Here is a 26,604-nt window from a genome sequence, read left to right on the forward strand (position 1 = left end):
TCATTGCACCACATCTACAATACTGTATCTGGTTTTTGGCCAGGAAGGATAACAACCTGAAACAAACTCTGAAGCAAGTTCTATGGATGACCTCCAGCCTGTGCAGGGGGCTGAAGCTCCCACTCAGAGAAGAGAAGCTGGGGAGAAAGATGTTTGTTCAGGGTGCAGAGGAACCTCATGGCAGCTTCTCAATGCCTACGGGGTGGGGAGAGGGGGTGCGTATGCAGATTGACTGAGGCTCTGGCCAGCAGGTCACGATGGGATTGTGACAGGAAACAGTCATACACCTAAACAGCAGACTAGATAGAAGGAAATAGCTTTCCAAGCACTGAACATATTACCCAGAGAGAACATGCAGCCTCATCCCTCGCAGAAAGTGATGATGAGAGTGGGAAAAGCTCTTGAGAAACTTGGTCTCACGATTCCCAGAGCAGCAGGTTCAGGCACAAATCTCTACAAGTCACCTCCACACCCAGTTCCTGTCCAAGCCCATAAATCCATCAGCTTCTCAGCTGGAAGCCAGTTGCTTCTAAAACATACAGACAATGATTCATTTTTCAGAGGGGAAAGGTTCCTTAGATAGAGGGATTTCATAAGATGCCTAGGAAAATGCTCGTGCTGTAATGATTTGCTTTACTGAGTGATACCAGCAGCTTAAAAAATGCCAAGCTCTAACCTATTGGTGAGGAAATATTCAAGCCTTCCAGTACCTAACCTGTGCTTCAAGACTTCAGTGACAGAAAATCCATTGGATGGGGCCAGAGGAATGCATCTCACCCCATACCCTCTGTACAGCCACCATTTGTTTAAAGGATCACTCTTCCTTGAGGCACAAAACTAGAGCAGGTTACACAACAGACTGACACCACAAGGGCTTCTCTCGAGATACAAACTGCAGCAAAGAGCATCACAAAAATGTGAAACCAACACTCAGATCAGATCTGTGTCTCTGCTCCGCTCATTAGGAGCATCATGTTTTACTCCCCTTTCAGAGGAAGATACTTCTTCAAGGATAACAAAATCCAGCTCAGCTACAGAACACAGTACCACATAGCAATAAATATCTAACATTTCCTGTAGGGAAAGAATCCTAAGCACAAGTTATTGTCTGAGTTTCAGCTGGGACTGAATTATCTTCTTCAGTGTCTGATATAATACTACGTTTTCATTCTAGAGAAACAATGGAGATAGCGCAGTGATGCTTACAGTTGCTGCCAGGCAGCGTTGTACAGAGCCACAGTCAATCTCAGCTGAGAGCCCAAGGAAGTGAGAAGGAACAGAACTAGGACAGCTGACTTAAACTGGCCAAAGGATATTCCATACTATATGACATATTGTGGAAGGAGTTTTGAAGGGGGTATAACTTCATGTAAATCTCTTCCACTACTAGGAGGCTAACTGGACACTGATTGGTAGGTGGTGAGCAATTGCTTTTGCATTCATCATAACTATTATCCTTTTCTCTATCTCAGTACATAATTCTATCTCAACCCATGAGTTCTACTTTGTGTTACTTCTCCCCCCTTCAGTTCTCTCCTGCAATCCACTGGAATGGAGTGGAGTACTGTAACTCTCTCTGCCAACAGAAAAATCAAAACACATTCATTATTATTTATGGAAGACTGACTGCAGTTCAGGCTCACTGGTTTGAGGTCTCTGGGCATAACCCTGACTGTGAACAGAAGCAATTGCTGAAACAGTCTGTCAAAAAAAGACTGGAGCTTCCTCTTCCAAAAGGCGGTCCTTAGAAACAATGCAATCAAACAGCTTCCCTGTAAGATAAGGTTATCTGAAAATGCATTTAGAGAGTATCAGAGAAAGATAAGTAAGAAAGACAGCACAGAAAGCAGAAACTATTTCTTACCTCTATGACTATAAATATTTCTTTGATGTCTCTCTTACGTGATCCAATGGGCAAACATGTTGATGACTTCAGTTCTTCATGGCATCAATTTCTGTTTTAGCATGAGGCAAGTCATCCTTAAGAGACCATAAAAGCAAGCGATGAAATCGCTAACTACTGTGACATACCAGGTACCACATCTGACTGCTGTGGAACAGAACAAGCACATATGGGACAGTACACAATTCAACATCAACTCAGCAATGACTGACATCACTCCCATAGAAATTCTGAAACAGAGCTGTGAAAAATGAAAAGTAAAACATTCAGCATTTTCATTGGCATTTTGGTAAAGTTGCTGTAATAATGTAACAATAATGTAATGTAATGTAATGATGTAATAACTTCCTCCATTTTAAAGCCAGAGAATTCTGCCCTCTGAACAACCAGCAACAAGATTTGTGGTGCTCTGTTAAACTTTTTCCAGCTCTACAGCATCTTTCAAAAGGCAATGGGACCAGTAGGCTGCATTCGTATGTACCATCCCACCTGCCCCCGTGTTCTTGAGAACTCCACAACTCCAACAGAAGATATTATCATATTTAAATGCCTTTTGGCTTACCCCTACAGTAACTTTCTCCATGATTTTTAGTGCAAATTTTTCACCAGACAGAAGATGCCGCCCGAGTTTTACCTTGACAAAACCACCTACAAATCAAAACACAGATGCTTAAAGTTGAGTGTGAATTCTTCTCTAATATAATATTACAATTTCCAACTGGTTTAAAAAACGAATTTCAAATTTATACAAATGAAACCTGACTTAGAGAACTGACAAGAGCTGTTAATCTATTCTCAGATTAATTCTAGAGTGGTGAGACAGAATGTTAGGCGTGCTGTTTCTGTACAAAGATGACACTTACCCGTTCCAACTGTTTCATGGAATTCCTCGGGTCACCTAGGAAGGAGTAGACGCACAGCAGTTAGTGTCAAAGTTTCACAAGATGAATCATGAAACAGGTTCTTGACATTTGGCTATGCAGTGATGGTGGGCAGAAGCAAATAGGCTTCTAGCAACAGTGTCACTGCCTTGAAAGTGATCCTCGTGCAGGTCCAGCTCTTGTGTTGACAAGAGACTCATTTGGGAAAGACAGGAGTCAACTGAAGATGTCAGGCACAGGCTTGAATGCCAGAAGGATGTACAAGCCCACTGAAAGCATGAATTCTACCTGTGTTGCTGACAAGCAGTGATTTGAAAGCTGGATTTGCATGCTTACCTGCCAGGACCAAGACTTCAGCTTCAGAGGGCTCCCTGGCACTGCTCTGCAGTTGGCGTTTGGCCACAGGGGATGGTTTGCCCAGGCAGAAGCAGGAACACCAACTGCAAGCTGCTGACTCTGCCCTCTTACTGGGAGAACTCATTCTGCAGAGAAAACAGAGCATGCTGTCAGTCGTGGTGCAGGGTGAGGGAAGAGCTGCACCGAACCCTTGCCAATAGTTGCCTGTTCCTGGCAATGCCTGGTTTCTGCTGAAACACAGCTTAGAAAAGCGCTCTGTTTCAAACAGCAGAGGATGCTTCCATTCCTACAGCTCAGCCCTCAAGTCCTGTTGGCTAAATACCTCTCAACGATGTCAAGCAGGGACATGGATCCCGAGAATGTTGGAGGCTCAGGCTGCTTCGCTCTCCTGGGGCAGGCCTTCAACAGGGAACGAAGGCAGGAGATGAACTTGCCCCGTTTCTTTGGCTCTGCGCAACAAAACAAAAAAACAAGTTCATTTCAGCCCTGGCTCGGTTGGACGAGGCCGAGTGCAACACATTCAACAGAACACGTAACAACAGAAAGCATGTTCCCAACAAAGACACGCAAGAACGGATTTTCCCCATCCCTGGAGGTGCCCAAGGAGCTTAATGCAGTTCTCTTTCTAAGCTTGCTCAACTCGGGCATTAATGAACCCCCTGAAAGCCACGTTCAGACCCCATTTTACTAACCCGCATTGTCAAATGTAAAATACGCACCTGGCTTTGGCAATGAATGTAGGATGGACTCGGGCAGTTTTCCCCTGATGAGTTCCACGCACTCACCAGGGAAAAAACCAACCTGTAATAAGAACAAAAAGACAGGTGGGCATTAGCCCAAGCCCAGAGCCAAAGGGAAGGTCCTCTGACACCGACACAGGGCAACTGTTTGCATCCAGAAGCCATCCTGTGCAGGCAGAGCAGCTCCAACCGGAGATTCCCGACTCTACTGAAGCTGTGCTCTCTAGTCAAAAATGTGTGCCTACCTCAAAGCCACGCTTGCCTCTCCAAAAGGGGCTCATCTCCTTTGGTGGCATATCAACAATGCACACGATGTCTCCAACCTGCAAAAGATTGAAACATCAATCCCAGCTTCAGCACAGCTAAAACAAAAGCCTTCTTCTACGACACAAAATATGAGAGTATTCCCGAGGCGTTCACACTCTATACTAATTCTGTGCACAACAACAAGGAACGCCTGGAACTGCTTACCTCCAGAGAGAGCTCATCCGGCCCCTGGGCGACGTGGCTCCTAATAACATGGGCTGCCGCAATCGCTGGTACGTTTAAAGATGACATAGCACGCACCAGCTGCGGCTCCCGCATGTTATCAGCCTGCAAAACAGAGCACAGGCCGTGGTCAGGAGATGAGGACAAACCAGGAGGATTTCAAGGTGAGGAGCACATCTGCAAAGAAAGCTGCAGCAAATGCGCTCCGTCCTTATCAGGAGCACTTCAGAAGGAGCTGCACGTCTCATCACAGTTATTTCCCTTTCTGGCGTGCATTGCCAGGCCATGCAAAGATGCATCTCTCTCTACCCAGACTAATCAGCAATGGCACTGGCACAGACAAGTGGCCAGGCCCTTTTTGGCCCATTCTTTCCTGCAGGAGAGTACACCTGCAGCTCCTTCTAATGGCTCAACACAGGGAAAAAAGACCGGCCAGAGCTTCATACTGTACCTCCGTTGCCGCCAACTCAGGCTCACGGCTGATCCCACTGCACGCAGCACCCATCACAGCAAGTGTGAACAGCTGGAACAGAGCAGAAACACACTTCTGTTTTCTCTATTCACACAGCACAGTATGGACAGACTTCTTCAGAGCTACCCACGCATACCCTGCGGCAAAACCATGCGGGGGGACAAAACATGGCACGTACCTGGCAGTGAGATCACCTCAAGCTATCTGCAGCAGTTCCTTGTCGCTTTGCTCGGATGAAATGAGAGCAAAAGCTGCACCGAGGCAGTGGGCGGAGGGTGAGGAGAGGAGAGAGAAAGAGCAGGTCAGTGAGCAGGGCTAAGACAGTCATGGAATAACACACACAGCACAACTGTCCCACCCACTTGCTGCAAGACATGCTGAGTCTCAGGCTACGTGATGCCTGTCCGCCCAGCAACTTTACAATGCTTCCACTACTGAGCAAAGACAATGGAAGAAGCACGGGACAGGTGCCAACTTTACTGATACCCCCTTTGGAACGTGTGTACCGGGGAAAATTACGTCTGATGGTCAAGAGTAAGCAATACGGTGCTGTGAGCTCAAACAGCCAGCAGTTCTCAACACCTCACTGCCCACCCATCCATCCCACGTCAGCTCAGCTTACCTACAAGCTGCTGCACACGACGGTGAGAAGAAAAAGCACTAAAGATACTAACTAAAGCCACTAACTAAAGGCACTAACTAACTAACGGCACTAACTAACTAAAGGCACTAACTAACTAACGGCACTAACTAACAACAGTAACTAACAACGCTAACTAACAACACTAACTAACTAACAAAACTAACTAACTAACGGCACAAAAGGCACAAGAACAACAAGACAACCAACCACTCCGACCACTAGCTCACCCACAAAGGAACACAGAACGCACCGCTCCTCCCCTCATTCCAGCCGCTTATGACATCACCAACGGCCAACAGCCTGGTCCACCATGACCCCCCACAAGGCGGGGAGCCAAGACCACGTGGTCACATCTGATTCCAACACGGCACCACAACATTCCAGGACTCAGTGTGGGCTTGGAATTCTATCCTGGTGTGGCAGCGCAATGGGAGGTGTTAGGGCACAGCTGAAGAGCTGACGGACAACGGACGTTTCCAAAGGAGGGTGCCAGATTAACTCTCAGCATTCTCTTGCGGGGCTCTTAGGAATGCTTCAAACCCATTTTCACTGCCTAGCTCATTTCTAGAAAGTCCAGTTGAGAAATGCTCACTTTGTCTGGGGAACGCCTCTATGCATCATGAATGAAAAATAAAATAAAATGGGCACGCGACCCTATGAAACTTACCTCTCTGCTCTTGCTGTCAGCCAGACACCTCAGATGAGCATGACGTGTCCCTGCTCCTGAATGAAGATCCACCCAAGTCTGTGTTCCTCTCTGCTCCATCTCTGGGTCTAAAAGAAACACAGACAGAGATGATTACAAGATCCTTTGTGCAGACGAAAGACAAGGGTGCACACGAATTCTGTTTAGCAAGAAATACTACAGTCCCAATGGTAGTACTTGAATCCTCCTTTGGGGCTGGAGCTCAACAGGTCAACACATCAGAAATAACACAAAGTGCATCTGGAAGACGTGTCTCAAAGCCCAGAAAATCCAACACGGGAGGGGGCTGGACAGTGGACCACAAGTGTCCATTTCCATTGCAGCTCCCTGTAGAGAACAGCACCAATCAGCAGGCGTGAATCAATTCATTCACAAGCTGCACAATGACTCTGTTCTTTACATGATAAAGAAACACACAGAGATTCCTGACCAAAAAGTTGGGAGTTAATAACGACCAAAGAGGTTCCTGTTCCTACGCCTCATCCTCTCACCCCAACTCCTGGGTGATGCCCACAGGCTTCAAGTCAGCTCTCAAATCCATTGAACTCCAGTCACAGAACTCCATCAAAAAGGATGTCACACATGTGACACTTACATACATTTTGCATCAGAAACAGTGATGCCAGCAGGAGCAGAGAGGTGACTGTCCCCCTGTACTCAGCACTGGTGAGGCCACAACTCTAATTCTGTGTCCAGTTTGTGGCCCCTCACTGAGAAAAAGAAACTGAGGCATTGGAACGTGTTCAAAGAAGGGCAACAAAGCTGGTGAGGGGTCTGGAGCACAATGGGGCCATATGAGGAGAGGCTGCAGGAGATGGGAATGTCCAGCCTGGAGAAGAAGTGGCTCAGGGGAAACCTCATTGCTCTCTATAACTTCCTGAAGGGAGGTTGCAGTGAGCTGGGGGTCGGCCTCTTCTCTCGTGTCATTACTGATAGAACTAGAGGGAATGGTTTCAAGCTGCGGCAGGAGAGGTTCAGGCTGGACATTAGGAAATATTACTTCTCAGAAAGGGTGGCCAGGCACTGGAATGGACTGCCCAGGGAGGTGGTGGAGTCACCCACCCTGGGGGTGTTCAAGGAACGTCTGCAGAAATCCCTCCTGAAATCCTGACCTCTGCCACAGGTGGCTGAGTGACACAAAAGCTGTGTCCTTGGTTCCCGGCCTTACCTTCACATGCTGTTCATCTTGCTCTGCAGCTCCTGTTCTGAATAGTCTTCTTATATTCCCATGTGATGTACCCTGAAATACATCATTTAGTGAGTCTGAACAAAACATAAGACATTAATTGGAACTGTGAAGAAATGTTTTTTGCACTTTACTTGGAGGATGTTACATGCTATACCTTCTTTTCTCAATTGTAACACATGATTTTTTATAAAAAGAAACATAGCAAGTCAGCTCTTCAGTGTGCATATTGATGAAACTTGGTGAAATACAACTTTAGAAAAAGGTAATTTGAAAATTTAAATATTCTTATCAGAATCTCTGCTATTAGTTACCGTTCCAATGTTCTGATTTGATGATGATTCTCTCAGAGCTGTCACTCGCCACCTCCAATGCACTTCAAGTGCTTTAGGAGCATCACTGGAATTTTGAATAAACTCGATATATTTTAGGAAAACTGCTACAGATGCACGACTGCAGTACTTTGGAAAAATATAATCTTGATTGAACGCTGAACAGTGTTATTTAATTATAATCCAGGTAATTAAATTAATTAAACCAAGGGAATCACCTCCCAGTCAGTCAGCTCCCACCAGGGAACTCGCTTCCCTGCCAAGCAGATGCAACCAACACAAGCTGCTACATCACTCTAGGGCCCCACTGAATCTTCCCAAGGGGTCTCCAAAGGCTTCCCTGTTGACTTCTGGGAACCTGGAAACACTCACATGGAAACCAGTGCCCCCTAATGTGCCCCAGAGGTTTCTCAGGGCCCTGCAATTAGCTCTACAGACATCCAGACATGCCCCAGAGCAAGTATGTGTGCTGTAGGGAGCCCAAGAGACATTCCAGAGTATGCTAGTACTCCTCAGTGCGCTCAAGGGTTCTTCACCTGTCTCTAAATATGCCATACTTGACTTTGTTTTCTCTTCTGGAGCTTAGTTCTCAGCTTTGCTTTCTCATGCCATTTATCATTCAGTTTAGAGATTATTTTAACTAAAATATTTTAATCCACCATATTTTCTGAAAACTAAGAATTGATCCCGCTCAAGGAAACAGAAGAGAAAAACATCACCCACAGGCTGCAGATATTTACCTCGACTTCTCTACATGCCTTCCCCAGTGTGCTTTTCAACTCACCTTGCACAGTGACCCTGGCTTTTGTTTCAGAGTCCTCTGTCTCACAGGTGTACTCCCCGCTGTCCTTGGCGGTAGAGTCATGGATGATCAGAATGACCCCAGTTCCCTCCTGCTGCAAGTCGTACTTCTGGCTTTTTCTGATTGCTTTGCCATCCTTGTACCACCTGATGTTCACATCTGGTTTCGACAGCTCACAGCTCAGGCTGATGTCCTGCCCTGCTGCTGCGGTCTTATCCTCCAGCTGTTTTGTTACCTCAGTAGGTTTTTCTGAAAGAAAACATGCTTTTTGAGTAACATACACTTAGGGTAGGATGCCTCTCTCAAAATACACGCATCTACATGCTGGAGATAAGTTAGAGAGGCACTTGCAACAGACGCCATCCTACAGCCAGCAGTAATCTGTAAAGTACAGACAATAGAATTCCAGGCACCATTAATTCTCTCTTAAATCTACCCCATTGAGGATGATGAACCATGTCTGAAAACTGCCTCTTCCTTCTCTCCACTGATCACACTGGGAGCCTCAGATGATGCTCTCAGATGCACATGTTCTAGATAGGAATTTGTTGTACAGCTAGATGATGTGAAGGCCATCCCTTCAGCTTATACTTAGAGGATATTGCTCCCACAGTTCCCTCAACAGATCATTCCTGATTTACTGTTAATGGAACAAGCTGTAGTGAGATGCCCATTTCCAACACTACCCCAGAGCTTTGGGTAGTTCTCACATTTGTGTCAAATGGTTGCTCCTTTTACTTATTTTTAAGAGAAATTCTCAGTGCTTCAAGGTTCAAGTAGAAGGTTGCTATTCACTTTAACCATATTATGAGTTAGCTCTCATGACAATCTTATCAGAAGACAGTTGAAGGAATCAGACCCCAGAATCTCTCCCATCTCATTACCTTTCACAGACAGAGAGGCTTTGGAGGTTAGACCACGGGCAATAAAAACGACTTCCCCAGAGTCAGTAGGAGTCACACCTCTACCTCCTGGATTTCATTGTTTTTCAGCCGTTTGCTAATGCCAATATTCAGCTCTGGAAGATAAGAGATAGGTTAGTATGAGGTTTAGATGGAGAAAAGGCATTCGTGACCAATGTGAGTAGCAGTACTGGTGTTTGAACTCAGGATTTGCAGATCATGGCTGCGTTCCTCACTGATGTATTCTCTAAGACATTCTCCTCTCAGAATTACCAGAAAGCTATAAAAAAAAAGAGACGTGAATCTCTTGTCTTTGCTCTGGAAGAACTACAAGGAGAGCAGCTCAGTCCATGGAGCACAATGAAGATTCAATGAGCTACAGAGGGAAAAACCTAACAGAGAGGACAACTCTAGGATGCTGCGTGAGAAAAAGGGTTTTGCCTACGACAAGAAATTAAATGTTTCTATTAGCTAATTTGTTACCATCCTACCCCTACTGGTGTTCAAACCATTTCTCCATTTTAGGGATGTTTAGAAAGGAAACATTTCCAGGACATTCTTGACGTGTTTGGTGATTTTCATGGCAAAAGGAGATACATTTACTTTAAAAGCAATGGGAATTTTCCAGACATCACTGCGCTAAATTGCAGAAATACAGTTCTATTGTAGAAACTATTAAGGCTCGTGGGGGAATAGGTGTAAGACATAGTGACCACACTGAATGTGCTTTTAGCACTCCTTCACTTTCCACAGTACTTACCCTGAACGCCGACATTTGACTTGGCAACATCAGTGCCAATATCACAGGTATATAAACCTGCATCTGACTTCTCGAGGTCATGGAGAAGGAGACATAGGGTCTTCCCAGACTGTAGCAGCTCAAACTTGTTGCCAGAAGTGAGCACAACACCGTCCTTTTTCCACACTGGTTTGACCTTCTCTTTAGAGACTTCACATTCCAATTTAATCACACCCCACTCCTCGACAAAAGCATCATTCAAACACTTCATGAAGACAGCAGGCTTCTCTGCAATTAAACAGGCAAAACAGAACAACGTGATACGGAAGTTGAGACATTTCCAGTTGTGTTCAGATTTTTAAAGAGGTATCAATAAATCTTTACCATTACTGACAACACCAATATAGAACCTAAAGTGGTTTCATGTCTGTTGACTGAATACGCTTTATGGAATTCTCAAGTATTCAGTAGGAGAATACAGGGAACAGGAGGGACAGCCTGCATTGCCGTGGGTGGGACTGATATATGAAAAAATTGAGATGTAGCTCTTCTAAAGCTGGAGAGCTGGCATTGCCCTCACGTGGAGCACAGCTCATACAGCAGGCCACAGTATTAAGAGGATAAGCTGCTGAACACTTTTGATTTTCCTCTTTATTGACTCCTTTTATCTATCTTCTATTTCACACATCAGAGGTTTACACTGGGGAAAAAAGATCCACCAAATGCAAAGGAAAGGAGAAAGAGGAAATCCTTCAAACTCTGAGCGCGTAGAGTAAAAGAGCTTAATTACTGGGGAGAGCAGATTAGAATCACAGTATCCTTAGAATTGGAAGAGACCCTTAAAGGCCATCTAGCCCAGCTCCCCTGCAATAAACAGGGACATTCACAGCTAGATCGGGTTGCTCACAGCCTGGTCATTAGTCATTCCAGAGGCAAAACACACACTGAATGATCTCTCCCTGCAGTCATAAATCCTTGGAGACAACAGCATTGACACTGCATGGCACTGAAGCAGTAAAAAAATTTGCTCCTGTAACTCTCCTTGTGTTAAGTAAAATGATGATAAAAAGCAATGGAATGCTTTGGCAGGACACCAAAACCATCCTCCTTCGTTGATATCTGCTGCAATGGAACCTTCCACTGGAAGAAAGCCCCTGATGACTTGTCACCCCAGAGAGGTGAGCTTTAGAAGCAGGATTGCTGCACAATGGAATGAACTGTCGCTCCTTAGCATCTCTTACATCCAGGAGGGCTGTGATCAGACCCACCTCTCACCTTCAGGCGCGCGCTTTCTGACACCTTGTCTGACTTCACTGTCACTGGGCCAGCATCCTCAGGCTTAACCTGCTTCACTGTCAGTGTGCAGCAGTTGCCAACGTTCTTGATGTCATTGTAATTGTTGGTGTAAAGGAGGTTGCCATTCAGAAACCATTCCACATCCTCGTCATCATGGGACAGCTCGCAGGAGAAGACAGCAGAGCTCTCTTCTTCAATTTCCACATCCTGCAGGTGCTTCCTTACTTCTACATCGTGGGCTGTAGGGAAACAAGGTGAACTGTTACCACTGTTACTATAAAGCATACTGGGATGTGGTAGAATGGCTGGACTAGATAATCTTTGTGTAATCTTCTCAGTGAAGTTTATACATTTGCAAAGTTAGCAGGAGAGAACGGCAGAAATCAACCTCAAGAAGAGAAATCTGAGGTGAAATAGGACATGGAAGAGGCCACCCTCCCTGCTCATACCTTCAGCTGTCAGCGTGGCCTCAGTCTCTGCAATTCCCGCCTTGCACTTGTACACACCAGCATCATTGGGCTTCAGCTTCAGAATCTGGAGCTCTGCTGAATGCTTATCCCTCTTGATCTTGTACTTCTCAGAGGGCTCGATGGGTGTGTGGCCCTTGAACCATTTCACAACCTTTGGAGAAGGCCTGAAGTCACAGGACAGGATGACAGAATGACATTCCAAAGCTGTCTTTTCCTCCAACTTCCTGGTGATTTGTATATGGTAATCTGAAAAGCAGGGGTGGAAGAGAAGAAAGGATGAGGACAATTGGAAGAAGAGGAAAGTCTCTTGCATCTATTCCATTCCAATTAATTTCATGTTCACAATGGTTCTTTGAACAACTCTAAAGATAAAACAAATGATTGTCTATAGGGAAGGCCATTGATTACATTTCTATAAAGTAATACTGTATAGTATCTACCAAATGCAAGCTCCAGCTCTTGCTCTGTGCTTATTAAATTGCTCCCAGTTGAGGCTTTTATTCAAATAAGAGTGACTTGAAAATATAATAAGTACTTTAGGATGTGAATGGAGACTCTTACACTGGGGACAACAGGAGATAAAAAGCCTGCAAGTTTCTTTCAGATAAAATCAATGACAAACTGCATCAAATTTAGGTGCTACCAAACTTAAACTTGTCTACTTCAGAAATACAATTAATTTCACCTGATTTGACTTCTTTGGTATAGCCAAGGACAAAACCTCATCTCTGTAGATCTGAATAGTAAGCACATCACAACTATTCATACAGATCTTTTACTAAGACGCAGCGGTCTCATTTAGTGTCCAATGACTTTGAACTGGAAATGGAGCAGAACCTCCAGACACACACACAATATTTCAAAGACCCCAGTGAAGGAAGACTGTACATTAATTAATTCTCCATCTTCATGATGTAAACCAAGCCAGGATATGTTACCTCTGACGAGCAGATTGGCTGTGGATTTTGATTTGCCAATTGAGAACTGAATGGTGCCTGTCATATCAGTGGTGGTTTTCAGTATGGTCAGCCGGTGGATGGTGCCTTCTTGCTGCATAATCAAGTTTCTGCCAGCCTGTAAGACTTCCCCACGTAGATACTACTTGGGAGGTTTCATAGAAGGAATGGATATCTCGCATTCAAATTTGGCTTCTTCAGGCTCAGTCACATCCTCATCACACAGCTCCTTTACTAGATTAATGGATTGCTCTTTAAGAAGGATGGAAGGAGAGAAAGCAGAGATTTAGAAGGAATGTAAAAAACCCTTACATTATCACCCTACTTACTCATGTCAGCATTACTGCACATGAACACTACACCTATCAGCTCAAAATGCCTTAAAACATCATTAAAAAATACTAGAAAGAAAGGAATGTTGTTAAGAAGTCAGACAATATGACTGACAACCTGAAGAGAGCCCAGATCTTCTGATTCCCAGTCCAACATCCAAATCAAAACATGACCTTCCCACCCCGATATCAAACTCCTCGCATTACGAAGCTGGGGACTGAACTCTTGAATAGTGTGCTAACTCAAATGTCTCCCTTTTCTTTATCACACTTAACATCATATATATACCCTAACATTGTATATAGTAAAAAAAACAAACAAACTCTGTGCTCTTTTCAAACAGCATGAGAAAGTGAAGAAAAAGACAAGCTATGTTTTTTATCCCTCAACGTTCAAACATAAATCTGAAGTCTAGCGGTAGAAAATCAACCTCCTAAGAAAATAATCTGTTTTACTTAGCAAAAGTAAATCCCAAAAGAGAAGCTGGATATTTTGAGGGCAGAAAGGTAGGTAGGTAGGAGTATTTATTTCTGTGAAAGGTCCTGGTGGTGTTTAACTTCCTTGACATTCAAGCAAAGGATGTTAGCTGGTTTATAACATAAGATAATTTAAGCAAAATGATCATCAGAAGCATAATTACCTTTAACTTTAAGATGGGCACGAGATTCTGCCTTTTCTGCTATAGATTTTATTTCTGCTGCATCCTTGACTTGGACGCGTGTGTAAGTCAGCGAGTAGGTCTTTCCTGAAGCAGAGAACCACAGAGTCACTAAGGCTGGAAAAGACCACTAAGGTCATCTAGTCCAACCGCCAACTCATCCCTACCAAACTGTGCTCTTGAGAGCAAACCCACAACTACACTTGGCTTCCTTGAGCAAAGAGCTCTGAGGCACATGGCCAGGCTGAGCATCATCCATCTGGTTTCACAGCATCACTGCCTGTTCTCTCATGTCAATGAAACCACCCATTCCCTCACATCCACATCCCACCAAAGCTGCTTAGTGCTCCCAAAGCGAATGCTCACCAGTTGTTTCCAACTTGAAGGTCATCTTCTGGCCAGCAGCCTCGCAGATGTATTCTCCAGCATCTTTCTTCTCCAGCTGCTCCACAACCAGACACCGTGTTTTGCCCACAGATTCCATTCTGAACTTTCTGGAGGAGGCAAGCAGTCTTCCATCCTTGAACCATTTTACTTCGCTTGGATCCTGTGCTACTTCACAGCTCAGGGAGGCACTTGCTGCCAGGGCAGCACTCACCTCTTTCTGCACCTTCTCCTGGTTTATAAACACAGGTTTTGGCTCTGAGGGAAGAAAAGAAAAAGTATTGACTGAGGGACTGAAATGAGACCATCTTGCAGGTTTGTATGTACAGGTTGGAACAGGTTTAGGTTACCACTTGTGCCCAAACTAATAGCCTTCACTAGAGAATATCAGCTCTTCTGTTGAAACTAAGTGTCAAATCTAGGCAAGAAAGAACCGAGGAACTGAAGGAACGAAGAGGGTCCTTGAACACCAGTCCCATGGTTGCAAGTCACTATGCAAACATATTGAACCCAAAAGAACATCTGTCCTGCAGGCAACCAAAACCTGAGTTCCTTTTACTTAAGACCCACTGTGAAACATCAAAACACATAAACGTGTGATAGTCAAATCACTGGCTGCCTTTTCATGACCCAGAACAGTACTCCTGGCTTCCTGAACAGACTCCTCATGGCCTCTACCATTGCCACAACTGTGACTGTCAAAGGCACAAAGGAAATATGCTCACCAATGCAGTCCTTTGTTCTTTGTGTGTGATTTGCAGCTATCTATTTTGCTTTGAGCTCTGGGAATAGTCAGCTCTACCAGGTCTCTTACTGTGAGGAGCAGACTCACCTATCCAGATGCAGCCTCCAACATAAAGGCATAGTAAAAAGGCAGTGTACTACTAGGAGAAGTTCCTGCTTCTCCTGCCATGAAAGGCTGCACGTACAACATGCACTCCAGCCTCACTGCACATACTTCTCTTAGTCAAATGTTTCTGTGAACAGGAATTACAGTTTGGGACCTCAGGCACAGGAGAGGTTTGAATAATATCTTGAATATTGCTTCCACTGTACATATATCAGTAATTATTATTCTACAGACAGACTGAAACAGGTCTTTGTGCCATACTAAAACCAAATACTTTCTACAAACCCAGGCAATCAAGTCTAGGGAAAAAACCTCAGCACAGACTACTGCAACTGGATCACTGTATAATAGAAACTAGATTTTACTTTACTGTTCTCTGCTGTATTTCAGACAACACCTGTCTTACCTGTGACATGAATCTTGAAGGTGAGTTTCTGGCCAGCAGCCTCGCAGCTGTACTCCCCTGCATCTTTCTTCTCCACCTGGCTCAGCACCAGCCGACGCTGTTTGCCCTCTGACTCCACCCTGAACTTCTTGCACCAGGTGATCAGTTTCCCCTCCTTGTACCACTTCACCTCCGTCTTCTCCTGGGCCACCTCGCAGCTCAGCGTGGCATTTTCTGTTGGTGCAGCCTTCACCTCCTTCTGCACCTTCTGCTTGTTGATAAAGGCATCCTCTGCTTCTGGAACTGGAAAACATTGGGTAAAATAGACATTAGATATGAACAGCTTGTGACTGGAAGATATTTAAAGTTGCTTCTGTGTCGTATTGGGCCATTTCCTGGAGCAACACTGCTTCACAGTGTTTATCACACATTATAAAGCATCCTCAGCACAGTCCATATGGTCATCCCATCCCTCTGGGTAGTCTTTACTATCAGCTGGGACTCTTTCAGATTTCTTCGAATGAAGACAATGACAGATCTATATATATAGATATATATATACCACACCTACACCCCCACAATCTGTTACAACTCCATATTCCTCCCCATATTTGCCCCCGACAGCCCCCAGTAGCCCCATATCACCCTAAGGCCCCCACAACCCTCTATCTCTCCATACACCACCCCTTCAAGCCCCATACCTGCCCATATCCTCCAATAGCTCCCCACAACCCCTACACACCCTCACAGCCCCCTAGAGCCCCTAGTCCTCCTATGGCCCACCACAGCCCCATATCCCCCCTACAGTCCCCCTCAGCTCCCTTTACAGCCCCTGCACAGCTCTATAGAACAGTCTGATAGAACTACCTCTAGTAGAAGCAATCTCCACACAGAGATCCTTTCCCAGTGGCACTCAGCCCTTCAGTGGGGTCTAAGAGAGCTGCAGCCAGACTCAAACACAACTGCTCACACAGCTCAGCTGCCTTCACCTGTGCTCCAGACGCTGACACATTGCAGCCCCACATCCCCCTCTGCCCCCCCACAGCCCCACACCCCCCTGTCCTCCCCGCACTCCCCATCAGCCCATCCCACCTCAGTGCTGCCTCTGTCTCTTCTCTCCTCTCCCCGTCCCAGCGCCGGCCTCCCCCGGCCTCCCATTGGGCAGCGGCAGCTCCGCCGGCTCCGATTGGCTGAGCTGCAGTGCGCGGGAGTGGCCATTGTGGGGGGGGGCAGAGGGGGATGTGGGGACTGCTTCCCAGTTGAGACTGCCTCAGCTTTCTGGTCAAGGCATCGACATTGGTGAGTTTTCCTTTGCTAATAACTTTTGACTAAAAAATAACAAAATAAATAAATAAATAAATGCCACAACACAAAGCAGAACACACACACAAAAACCCACAAAAACAAGGAACTTGGATTTAATGGATGCTGAAGATTCAACACCTGTGCATTTGTCATGTGAGTTACTTATTTCTTTTGCCCTTAGTTTGGACACAAATGGCATTATTTTCTTCACAGTAACAGAAATGGGAAAAGGAACTGAACTTCTGAAGTTCAAACTTCTGGGTTGATTTTTTTCTTTTTCTTTTTTTTTTTTTTGCCTCTTGGAGACACCTGTATTTGGTGGTGGAATGGAATTCCCCCATCCCATTTTAGTGCAGATTTTGTTGTGCTCGATGTGGAATAAACCCTACCCAGCCTGTTCCGCACCGTTCCCTCTGTTTGCAGTACGTAGCCTTTCAGGAGTGTTTATTTGTCATTTCTTGTTCTATGTGACCCTCTGTTTGGCTGACTTTCTTTTTAATTCCGTGCTTTAATCAAGCATGTTGTGAGCTTGTTAGTGCACCAATTATTCTGGAGGGCCAGACTCAATAAAATGTCAGGCTGAGAAGTTGTTTGGCTGTGTTATGTGGGACAAGACCAAATTCATATAGAATCCAGCCCCAGAGAAAAGCAAATGTAGCCAGCAGGACTTGAGGGCTGAGCTGTAGGAATGGAAGCGTCCTCTGCTGTTTGAAACAGAGCGCTTTTCTAAGCTGTGTTTCAGCAGAAACCAGGTAGTGCTGGGAACAGGCAACTATTGGCAAGGGCTCAGTGCAGCTCTTCCCTCACCCTGCACCACGACTGACAGCATGCTCTGTTTTCTCTCTCCAGACCAAGTTCTCCCAGTAAGAGGGCAGAGTCAGCAGCTGGCAGTTGGCGTTCCTGCTTCTGCCTGGGCAAACCATCCCCTGTGGCCGAGAACCAACTGCAGAGCAGTGCCAGGGAGCCCACTGAAGCTGAAGTCTTGGTCCTGGCAGGTAAGGGTGCAAATCCAGCTTTCAAAACACTGCCTGTCAGCAACACAGGTAGAATTCATGCTTTCAGTGGGCTTGTACCTCTTTCTGTATTCCTGCGTTCGAGCCGTGCCTGACATCTTTGGTTGACACTTGTCTTTCCCAAATGAGTCTCGCAAGCTGCTTGAAACCTGCTTGACAGGCAGCACCAAGCCTTTGCCTCCTTGGATAGTGAAAGTTTACACTAACTGCTGTGTATCTACTCTTTCCAGGTGAATCCATCCCTTGCCAGTGCAGGAACACCCCGGCAAGTAGCAATGATGCACGGTGTGCTTCCATCAATGGAGTGCAGTTAGGATGCATGAGTCACTGCAGTTCCAAGGACAGCCTTTCACGTGACAGCAATGATGGAGAGGAGGAGGTCTGACCTATTCAGTTTTGAGCCTCTCCATGCAGGAAAACCTTGCGGTTCTGGAATGTCTTCACCTACAAAGGTAGTGAGGGATTTGGAGCACAGGCCTTACAAGGAGCAGCTGACGGTGTTGGGATTGTTCAGCCTGTAGAAGAGGAGGCTCAGGGGAGACCTTATAACTCTCTATAACTTCCTGAAGGTAGGTTGTAGTGAGCTGGGGGTTGGCCTCTTCTCTCGAGTAATCAGTGATAGAACTAGAGGGAATGGTTTTAAGCTGCGCCAGGGAAGATTCAGGCTGGACATTAGGAAATATTACTTCTCAGAAAGGGTAGTCAGGCACTGGAATGAACTGCCCAGAGAGGTGGTGGAGTCACCGACCATGGGAGTGTTCAAGAAACGTTTGGATGTGATGTATGGAATATGATTTATCCGGGAAGTATTGGCAGTGGTTGGACCAGATGATCTTCTAGGTCTTTTCCAACCTTGATAATTCTGTGATTCTGAGCTGAGAAGCTTTTCTTGCTCAAGTCCTGCTTCCAAGTTTAACCACCTATGGGGAAGTAGATGTCACTTTTCTAGTGTCCTTCAATTCCGTGTCCGCATTTTCCTAAAAGTAAAAGAATTTGGAGGTAACCAGCTGCAGTGAAGTGAGCGATTTCAGTGCCTGTTTCTGATGGTGGCAATGAGTTCAGAGGTCATACTTAACTGATAGTGCCTGTTTCCATTCTGACAAAGGCTGTAGTTGCAGCTGACTTCCTGAGGCTGCCATACGTGGTGGTGATGCAGCCTTGGGCTTCTTGGGGATTTGCATGACTCCCACCTTTCCTTTCTGTGTCTTGCAGGTCAGCTGGTGCTGGAAGCGGCCGGTATCTGAGCAGGAATGAAGGTGAGTGCAGGAGCAGCTGCTGAGGGGAGGAAGGAAGTCCATGCTAATGAGCTCCGAAGCATCTGCAGGTACGGTACCAAAGGAGGCTGCAGTGATGCAGGGGGCTCCCCAGCAGGAAGCTGGCTGATCCAAATGCTTGCTGAGAGTTTGGAAGCCCAAACCCTTATGGTCTCTGTAAGGGTGGCTAATATAAAGATGTTAACCAAGATGGTGGTAAATAGTCAAAGGTTGTTAGCAAAGGAAAACTCACCAATGTCGATGTTTTGACCAGAAAGCTGAGGCAGTCTCAACTGGGGAGCAATCTCCAAGAGATGCTGCCTCAGTGGTGGTCAGCCTTTAAATGAGGTCTCAGAGGAGGTGGAGTCGAGGTCCACCCCTTCTGTGAGCACAGCTCCATTACTCTCACCTGTGCTCCCGCAGCTGACCCAACACTTGCCTCAGCTGATTAATCAGAGGTTCAAGGTGTGATTTCCCATACAATCTCTAAGCTGAAGGCAGCATCTCCTTGATCTGATGGTGGTGTGCCTGAGTGAGGGAGTGATCCAAGCTGGATGCAGAAGAGTCATCTTGATTTCTCTCCTATTTTACTTCAGATGACACCTATTGGGTGTTGGTTTCTTAAAATTTGGATCTAGGAGGTGGCCTCTCCCTTTGCTTCTGGTGAAAGCTGCAGCAGGAGTAGAAGACAAAGAGGTTTTCTTGGTGGCAGCAACACCAATTATTTGATTCAAATGTAGAACTGTGATGAAAATGCTGAAGAACAGATCTGCCTCTAAGACATGCTTGATCATATAAGGAATGAGCATGTGATCCAAAACAGCCAGCGTGGCTTTAGCAGGGGAGGGCCATGCCTAACCAATCTGGTGCTCTTCTATGATGGAGTGACGGCATTTGTGGACAAAAGGAAGGAAACTGATGTCATTGACCAGGACTTGAGCGAGATCTTTGACATGGCCCTCCACCACATCCTTATCTCTAAACTGGAGGGATGTGGATTTGACAGGTGGACCACCTGGTGGATAAGGGATTGGTTGAAAGGCCACAGACAGAGGGTGGTGATTCATGGTTCTGTGTCCAGGTGGAGGCCAATAACAAGTGGTGTCATCCAGGAGTCTGTCTTGGGACCAGTGCTTTTTAACATGGTTATCAGTGACACCAATGATGCAATGGAGTGCACCCTCTGCTGTTTGCTGAGTGGTGCGGCTGATGCAGTGGAAGGAAGGGATGCCATTCAGAGGGAGCTCAACCGAGAGGTTGGCCTAGGTGAATCTAATGAGGTTCAAGACAGCAAAGTGCAAGGTTTTGCACTTGGGCTGGAGGAATCCCAGGCATCTGTACAGCCTGGGAGGAGCAGTCCTTAAGAGAAGCCCCGCAGAGAAGGACCTGGGGGTCCTGGTGGATGAAAAACAGAACGTGAGCCATCAGCGTGCTCTTGCAGCTCAGAGAGCAAATGGTCCCCTGGGCTCCATCAGAAGAGGGGATGGCCAGCAGGGACAGGGAGGCGATTGATCTTCATGATCCTTGAGGTCCCTTCCAGCCCGGGCCATTCTATGATTCTGTGATTACACTCACTGACAGAAATAACGGCAGCTGTACAGAAGCTGGATATATTTTGGGACAGTTCTTGTAACCAGCTGATTTTAAGACCTTGCCCAAGTCGTGAGTCTTAATTGCATGTCAGAAGAAAGCTGGGAAAGTGGTTATTGCTCATTCTTTCTCATTTGCTGATTCTTTCTTTAGTGTTCCTTTTCCAAAGGAGATTCTGGTGATGGAAGCAGTTGAAGAAAGAACCAAAGCAGCTCTTGCCAAGAGTGCTTGAAGTCCCTGTAGAGAGAAGCAAAGAACTTGGGCTTCCTCTGGGATGCTCTCCACCATGTCTCAGGAAGGAGACCAACTGCTGTTCCACTTTCGGCTCTGTGTGTGGAAAGGTACGTCTGGGTTTCTTCTGCTTGTTTTTTCTTTCTTTTTCTGGCTTTGAAGGAGAAGGGGTGGAGCAAAGGGAGACCCACTGGTCATTTGTTACCTCAAGAACAGGATGGATTTTACATTCATTGTGAAAAACCTGGGCTAGTAGCATGGGCATGTTTCAGGCTGGACTCTTCTTTTGCTGCTTGGTTTCCTTTTGGCTACAGGGAGACAGCTGTCTAAAGGTGTGTTTTCAAACCCACTCTCCAAAACCATGTTTCATTGTTGCAGGTGGTTCAGTGTGCTCTTGCAGTGCAGATGCTGTAGTTTGCTGTAGAATCTGAATGGTTTCTGTTCCTAGGAGAGGACTGGGAGGAGGTAGTGAGAAGAGAATTCAATGCCTGAGGTGTATCTTAGTGAGAAATGTTGGCATGAAGTGCTGAAAGTCTTGAGCTGTCAAAGGCCAGTGAGGCTCAGACTCCTTAACCTGCTGGAGCAGGGTGGAAGCAAGGAGTGGGCACTGCCGTCCCACAAGCGGCACTTGGTTCTGGTCTGCCAGGTCTGTGCTGGCCTGGATTTCTTCTGAGAAGTTTGTTGGAGCTGCTTGGAGTAGTGAAGGGTGGGGAAGAAGTGCTGCTCAAGAGCTAAGGCTCCGCTTGATCATTTTGGATGGATTTAACCATGGTATCTGAAGACATAGTTTCCATCAGAATGATCCCAGCATTGTGCAAGTGTCTCAGCTGAAGCCCCTGAGCAGATGTGTGAGACCACCCGCCTCCTCCAGATGAGCCATAGGAAAGCTGACTGTGCCCAGTAATTACAGCTTCTGCAGATTGAATGTGCTTCCAAGTGTTTTCCTTAGTGATCAATCATGTCCCAGCACTCTGATATTCCACCTCTGTCACAATCTGGAGCATCTCTGCAAACCTTGGGTGCTCATTCCCACCAGAGTTTCTTCCTTTCTCTCTTTAGAATCAGTGTGGTGCAGTTCCCTGTGTTTGTGAGCAGCAGCCAGCAGGCTGCAAGAGATCCAATGGCAGCTTTCAGCACACAGAGGGATGTGATGGGGACAGACTGTCCTTACCGCCATGCATAAGTGAGTTTTTACCGTCCTCTCTCAAGAAGTATGAAAGAATAGAGTTTGAATGATACTTGTGAGCAGGTGCTGTGCTGTAGGGGATGTCAGGTAAAACGAGCAGTGAAAGTGATGTATTAGTTTGTGTTTTGGCTGTTAAAGAGGAGTTCCATTTCTGGAAGCAAAACTATGGGCTAAGATGGAAAACAGAAGGGAGAAGGCTGATACCTGGATAGTGGGCTGAGCTTTGGTGACTACAGCCATTTGCAGTAGAAGTTTTGCTGTTTTGCACAGTGGGGTTCAGAATGGGAGCTGATGATGAATGGGAGCTGCTCGAGGGACAGACTTCCATGTACAAGTTCCAGTGCCTCAATGACTTTCTTGTAGCGAGGCACCCCAAACTGAACATAAGACTTGAGGCGCAGCCTCCCCAGTGTTGAGTCCAAGGGGATGATTACCTCTCTGCTCCTGCTGGCCACACTATTTCTTAGACAGGCCAGGATGCCGTGGGCCTTCTTGGCCACCTGGGCACACTGTTGGCTCATGTTCAGCTGAGCATCGACCAACAGCCCCAGGTCCATTTCCTCTGCACAGTCCTGCAGCCACTCAGCCCCAGGCCTATAGCGCTGCATGGGGTTATTGTGGCCAAAGTGCAGGACCTGGCACTTGCCCTGGGTGTACCACATCCCATTCACCTCAGCCCAGTGAGGTTGATCCAGCTTATCTAGATCCCTCTGAAGGGGCCTCCCTTCCCTCAGGCAGATCAACACCACCTCCCAGTCAAAAGACAAAAAGAGAAGAAAGCAGAAATGAAGAAGGCTTCTCTGAGAGCTGCCCCTGCACCTGCAGAGGTGAGTCCTTGTTATGGACAGACACAGCTCTTGTTGTCAGGGCCTCCATCTGTGAGACATGAATGAGACTGTAAAATCCTGAGGGAAGTGGTGTCCTGGTTCTGTACTTGCTTTTTTCCTTTGCAGTTTTTGAAGTGTTGCACAAAATGAAGGAGAAATCTCTAAAGCAGGTGGTCGGGATGCTGGCATGGTGATGTTACTTAGTAATTAGTGCTATTATTTTGTAGTATATTAATAGTTTGCTAATAAACAAAAAACAAGGGGGGGAGGAAGGCGTTCTGATAACAGAGGATGCTGAGAAGGCAGAAACACTGAATGCCTTCTTTGCTTCTGTCTTTAGTGAAAAGGCTCTCCCTCAGAAATCCCAGACCCTGGAGGTTAATGAGAGAGTCTGGACAATAGGAGATTTCTCTTTAGTCAGGGAAGAGGTGGTCTGTGATTGCCTAGGAAACATTAATGTCCATAAATACATGGGATGGGTGCATGGGGTGCATCCACGGGTGCTGAGAGAACTGGTGGAGGTCATTGCTGAGCTGCTCTCTGTAATCTTTCAGAGGTCTTGGAGAACTGGGGAGGTGCCTGAAGACTGGAGGATGACCAATGTCACTGCAGTCTTCAAAAAGGGCAAGAAGGAAGAGCCAGGTAATTATAGGCCAGTCAGCCTCACCTCTGTCCCAGGGAAGGTGATGGAACAGCTTGTGCTGGATGCCATCTCCAGAGAACTGGGTGATAAGGAGGTTATCAGGAGTACTCAGCATGGGTTCACCAAGGGGAGGTCGTGCTTGACCAACCTGGTGGCCTTTTATGAAGATGTCACTAGCTGGGTGGACGGGGCTAGAGTGGTAGATGTAGTCTACCTTGATTTCAGAAAGGTTTTTGATACTGTCCCCCACGACATCCTTATAACAAAGCTGAGGAAGTATGGGATAGATGAGTGGACAGTGAAGTGGGTCAAGAACTGTCTGACTGGCAGAGTGCAGAGGGTTGTCGTTGGCAGTGCTGAGAGGGGATTTGATCCAGGTTTATAAATACCTGAGGTGTGGGGGCCATAGTGGCACGGCTGGTCTCTTTTCAGTAGTGCGTGGGGACAGGACTAGGGGTAATGGGCTGAAACTTCTGCATAGGAAGTTCCGCACAAATGTGTGCAAGAACCTCTTTACGGTGAGGCTGACGGAGCACTGGAACAGGCTGCCCAGGGAGGTGGTGGAGTCTCCTTCTCTGGAGATATTCAAGACCCGCCTGAACACCTACCTGTGCGACGTGGTGTAGGGAACCTGCCATGGCAGGGGGGTTGGACTCAATGATCACTAGAGGTCCCTTCCAACCCCTACAATTCTGTGATTCTGTTGGAAGGTGGGAATGCAAGAGAGAATATTGCGAGCAAAAGCTGTGGAGCGAGATAAATGGCATGAGAAAGCAAAGCTGAGAACTAAGGAAAGCTCCAGAAGAGAAAACAAAGTCCAGTAGGGCATATTTAGAGACAGGTGAAGCATCCATGAGTGCACTGAGGAGTACTAGGGTGCTCTGGAATGTCTCTTGGGCTCCCTACAGCACACATACTTGCTCTGGGGCATGTCTGGATGTCTGTAGAGCTAATTGTGGGGCCCTGAGAAACCTCTGGGGCACATTAGGGGGCACTGGCTTCCATGTGAGTGTTCCCAGGTTCCCAGAAGTCAACAGGGAAGCCTTTGGAGACCCCTTGGGAAGACTCAGTGGGGCCCTAGAGTGATGTAGCAGCTTGTGTTGGTTGCATCTGCTTGGCAGGGAAGCGATTTCCCTGGTGAGAGCTGAGTGACTGGAAGGTGATTTCCTTGGTTTAATTAATTTAATTACCTGGATTATAATTAAATAACACTGTTCAGCGTTCATTAAAGATTTCTTTTTTTTCCAAAGTACTTCAGTTGTGCAGCTGTAGCAGCTTTGCTAAGATATATCGAGTTTATTCAAAATTCCAGTGATGCTCCTAAAGCACTTGAAGTGCATTTGAGGGGGGGAGTGACAAAACAGCTCTGAGAGACACATCATCAGATCAGAACATTGGAACGGTAACTAATAGCAGAGATTCTGATAAGAATATTGAAGTTTTCAAATTACCTTTTCTTAAAGTTGTATTTCACCAAGTTTCATCAATGTGCACACTGAAGAGCTGACTTGTTATCTTTCTTTTTATAAAAAATCATGTGTTACAATTGAGAGCAGAAGTTATAGGATGGAACATTCTCCAAGTAAAGTGCAAAAGACATTTCTTCATAGTTCCAATTAATGTCTTATGTTTTGTTCAGACTCACTAAATGATGTATTTCAGGGTACATCATGTGGGAATATAAGAAGACTATTCAGAGCAGGAGCTGCAGAGCAAGATGAACGACATGAGAAGGTAAGGCTGGGAACCAAGGACACAGCTTTTGTGTCACTCAGCCACCTGTGGCAGAGGTCAGGATTTCTGCAGGGATGGGAAATCATCCCATCACTTAGTGCCTTAGAAGGAGCTGAGAAGCTTTTCTTGCTCAAGTCCTGCTTCCAAGCTTAACCACCTACAATGAAGTAGATGTCACTTTGCTGGTGTCCTTCAATTCCGTGTCTGCATTTTCCCCAAATCAGGAGGTAACCAGCTGCAGTGAAGTGAGCGATTTCAGTGCCTGTTTCTGATGGTGGCAATGAGTTCAGAGGTCACAATTAACTGACGATTCCTGTTTCCATTCTGACAAAGTCTGTAGTTGCAGCTGACTTCCTGAGGCTGCCATACGTGGTGGTGATGCAGCCTTGGGCTTCTTGGGGATTTGCATGACTCCCACCTTTCCTTTCTGTGTCTTGCAGGTCAGTTGGTGCTGGAAGCAGCCGGTATCTGAGTAGGAATGAAGGTGAGTGCAGGAGCAGCTGCTGAGGGGAGGAAGGAAGTCCATGCTAATGAGCTCTGGAGCATCTGCGGGTCTGGTACCAGAGGAGGCAGCAGTGATGCTGGAGGGCACGTGGTGAGTGCGTGGACAGGGTGGCACAAACGTGTGCGTGTGCTGAGGAGTTGGGTTGCACACAGGTGCACACAAAGGGGTGTTTGTGGAAGGTGTAGGCACGTACGTGTTCCCAGGGGTGGTTTGCACACGTCTGTGAATACAAAGGAGGGCACACGATGCGGTGTGTGCATGGAGGTGTGCAAAGCAGGCAGGGTGGCACACGGGTGTGCATGTGCACATGGATAGGGGAAGGCTGGGGTTACAGGTTGACCTGTGCTGAGGTGAGTGGGGGCTCACGGTGTTGCTCAGTGGTAGATTTGTTTACACTGAGTGCTAACAGGAAACTCGCACACCCTTTTTGTTTCAGCTGTGCCAGCGCTGTGATCCCTTGCTGCTGGGATGTGCTGTTGGAAGGATGGTGTGCATGCCGAGCTCCCATCACTTCAAAGCCCTACAATTCTGTGATTCTGTGAATCAAGTGTAGAGCAAAAGGGATGTTTGGGCCAGGTGACTGTAAGAAGGCTGGCTGCTTTGGATGGTGGCAGCTGATGGAAACAGGTGCTCTGGGGACCGTTCAGCTTTTAACAGAAGACAGGGGTCCTGCAGGAAGAACGACTAGGTTCTCAAAAGGCTTCAGACGTGCACACAGAGTACATCTGTCCTGCCGTGCCGTCTCTGCTTCTTTTTGATGAAAGCATTTTCATGACCACTTGTTGTGGCTGTTGCTTGTAGAAGGAGGAATGTTAGGTGCAGTTCTCACTGAG

The 26,604-nt window shown here is 46.5% G+C and overlaps 3 long non-coding RNA genes across 3 annotated transcripts; 1 reads left to right on the forward strand and 2 right to left on the reverse strand.

Annotated features, from left to right (window-relative positions):
- Positions 1–233: 233 nt before the first annotated feature.
- Positions 234–1,975, reverse strand: LOC146754384 (uncharacterized). Its single transcript, XR_014938995.1, has 2 exons — positions 1,865–1,975; positions 234–529 (listed from the first exon to the last, which is right to left on the reverse strand). It is a non-coding gene; the product is annotated as an uncharacterized LOC146754384 (long non-coding RNA).
- Positions 1,976–4,356: 2,381 nt separating this feature from the next.
- LOC146754385 (uncharacterized) lies at positions 4,357–5,098 on the reverse strand. The gene is made up of 3 exons (XR_014938996.1): positions 5,021–5,098; positions 4,822–4,893; positions 4,357–4,475 (listed from the first exon to the last, which is right to left on the reverse strand). It is a non-coding gene; the product is annotated as an uncharacterized LOC146754385 (long non-coding RNA).
- Positions 5,099–21,441: 16,343 nt separating this feature from the next.
- Positions 21,442–25,314, forward strand: LOC146754386 (uncharacterized). Its single transcript, XR_014939029.1, has 3 exons — positions 21,442–22,059; positions 23,444–23,531; positions 25,195–25,314. It is a non-coding gene; the product is annotated as an uncharacterized LOC146754386 (long non-coding RNA).
- Positions 25,315–26,604: the final 1,290 nt, after the last annotated feature.

The sequence above is a fragment of the Coturnix japonica genome, chromosome W, assembly GCF_054131305.1.
Source record: "Coturnix japonica strain WE chromosome W, WE-NBRP24, whole genome shotgun sequence".
In the NCBI taxonomy this organism is placed as follows: domain Eukaryota; kingdom Metazoa; phylum Chordata; class Aves; order Galliformes; family Phasianidae; genus Coturnix; species Coturnix japonica.